Source organism: Lactuca saligna, chromosome 9 (genome assembly GCF_052625555.1).
Source record: "Lactuca saligna cultivar CGN05327 chromosome 9, ASM5262555v1, whole genome shotgun sequence".
Classification (NCBI taxonomy): Eukaryota; Viridiplantae; Streptophyta; class Magnoliopsida; order Asterales; family Asteraceae; genus Lactuca; species Lactuca saligna.
The window spans coordinates 63,557,323-63,560,248 of record NC_136425.1 but is presented as its reverse complement, the minus strand read 5'-3'; the positions used below and the strand labels follow the sequence as shown (position 1 = coordinate 63,560,248).

The window sequence follows — 2,926 nt, the reverse complement described above, 5'->3', positions numbered from 1 at the left end:
TTGTATCATATAATTTATGTGAAAACAATTTTATATGTCTAGGAATAGTGAACATGAAACTAGGGGTTAATTAGAAAATAGGTAAGTCAATGTGTGAGCTTGTGTGACGAACCACTATACAAGAAGTTAATTGGATTAGTAATTTAATTAGCTAATTACAAGTTTTACTAAACCCGAATCAATAAACTAAGAAATTCATTAGTTTAACCAATTGGCCACTGTTTGAATTGATTTGTTTTCTAAGGCTTAGTAATAGTGAATATGAAGCTAATCACATTAATCGGTAGCCAATGACAAATTAATCCATTGCATGTGCTATAAAATCAACCATAGGAATAAGTAAGTCAAACTTGAACAGAAGTCTCCTTTATTATTGAATTTAGTTGATTTTTATTTGCTTACTTGTTAATTGTTTTGTTTGAGTGTTAGTTAAGTGCTTAAGTTTCTAGTCTTGCAAAACTAGAGAAAACCTCTTCTAATTGTTTTTTTTAGATAATTCTAGTAGTTATTTTACTTACCGTTCCCTGTGTTCGATACTCTGGTTGCTTAACTATACCGCCAATTGACAGGTACATTGCCTTTTGTGTGTTTAAATTATATTTAAAAAGTAGGACTAAAATTAGTGCAATAATCACACACCAAGTTTTTGGTGCCGTTGCCGAGGAACGGTTCTAAAATATAAATTTTAATTGCTAGTGTTATCAATCCTTTGTGTGAGATCTATCTTTCATAAAGTTCATGTTTTAGTAAATTAGTTATTAGGTTTGATTTTTTTTTCTGTTTTAGGATTTTAGTTCTAATTTTTTCTGTTTTAACTTTGAACTCGTCGAGTCCAGTCGCAACTACTCGACGAGTCCATCGCAATATTCCGGTTTCGTTTTTAGTTTAGTTTTGTTATTTTTACGTGTGTTTTTTGTTTCTTTCAGGTATTTTATGACCCGAGGATCGAACTCATCTTTGGTACTACCTCTTGAAAATTTGGGATCAGCTTTGAGGAAGGATAAGGAGAAGACCGTTGAAGAGACTAACCCGCCGAAGAAATCACCTTTCAAGGACCTTAAATCGGTCTTTGGATAGAAGAAAAGCAAGAAAGTGGGTGAGTCTAGCAGCCAAAATAGTGAAGAAAGCAAGATAGAAGGCTTTGGATTTAACCCAAATCCAAAAGAAACCAAATACAAAACCGAAACAGAAATCGAAGAAGAATGCGACCTAGAAGGCGTGAAGAGTTCCTCGCAAGTTTGTTTTGCTTAGTAAGCGACCGAAGAAGCACATCGACGAGGTCAATGACATAACCGACTATTTCAATCCCGAAAGTTCCTTGTGAGACTGTTTTGCTTAGTATGCTACCTGTCACATTTAAGGGGGCTGCGAAAGATTGGCTGAAATCACTTCCCCTAGGATCCATCACCACTTAGGCAAAAATGCGTGAAGAGGTCATTGACCAATTTTTCCCTCCTTCGAAAATAGAAAAATTAAAGAAAACCATTTCCAATTTTGAGCAACAACCGGGCGAGTCACTATATGAGGCGTGGGAGAGATACAAAAGTTTGTTGAGGAATGGCCCCCACAATGACTTGAACGTTCAACAAGAAGTCTCCATTCTCTATGATGGAGTAAATGTTACCACTAGACAACTCCTTGAATCTCAAGGCCCATTAACAAAGAAAAATACAGCAGAAGTTAGTGAACTCATTGATGAATTCTCTAAGCACTCTAGAAAATATCATAACCCAATGAATGACTCAAGTCGAGGGGTGGTGAACTCTATTTCCGATGACATGGCAGCAATGATGGCAAAATTGGAGAGCATGGATTGAAGAATGACTAAAATGGCCCAATCTATCCATGCCATGAGAGTTGGATGTGATAACTATAGAGGGCCTCACCTTACTAAAGACTGTGATATTGATGAGAACGAGAACCAGAAAGCCCAAGTTAATTTGTTATTCAAGTGGTGATAGGTATGATGATGATTGGCGAAAACCCAAGAAATAATGACTACCTTATGATGAATACAAGAAGGTGAATGAGGAAAGGTATAAGCAAAAATCAAGAGGTTTTTATCAAAAGGAGGAGCCGGTGCAAGAAAAGAAATCGAATTTGGAAGATATGCTTACAAGATTCGTAGCTGCATCCGAGAAAAGGCATAGCGATACCGATGCTATAATAAAATATCAACAAAACATGTTGAGAGAGCATCAAATGTTTAATAAGTATTCCATACATATTTACTTATAAAATAGGGTTCTTACAGTTCTTAATATTTTGTGGTTCTCATATATATATATATATATATATATATATATATATATATATATATATATATATATATATATATATATATATATATATATATATATATTCCAAAACAACCTTAACCATTTATTAAACTAAATGTATGAAACTATATATGGAGAGTGGGACGAGTTACACCATTAGTTATGGAGTAAATTACACGAATGGTCTCTATGGTTTAGGGAAACTTGTACGTTTGATCCTAATTTATTTTTTTAATTCGGAAGGTTCCTATTATCTTATTCTGTTATACGTTTGGTCTCTGTCTTACCTAAAAAATACTATTTTGTCATTGATTTTTTAATTTATTTAAATAACTACACCCATAGCAGCATCACCTTTCACCTTACCTTACCTACCTCATAATTTTTCTCTATTTAAATACTAGTATTTTTAGGTAAGATATGGACCAAACGTATAACAAAACAAACAGTAGTGACCAAACGCATAGAAAAATAAACAATAGAAACCTTACGAGTTAAAAAATTAAATTAGATTAACTTAAACCATATGGACCATTTATGGGTAGGACCAAATAGTTGAAATTCTAACAATATGGACCATTCATGGGTAGGACCAAATAGTTGAAATTCTAGTTATCCAAGAAATAGTTTCCTCCATGACATGGTTT

General features: G+C 33.7%; 1 non-coding gene across 1 annotated transcript; it reads right to left on the bottom strand.

Moving 5' to 3' along the window:
- Nucleotides 1-1,469: 1,469 nt before the first annotated feature.
- LOC145018861 (small nucleolar RNA R71) lies at nt 1,470-1,576 on the bottom strand. The gene has a single exon (XR_013667221.1). It is a non-coding gene; the product is annotated as a small nucleolar RNA R71 (small nucleolar RNA).
- Nucleotides 1,577-2,926: the final 1,350 nt, after the last annotated feature.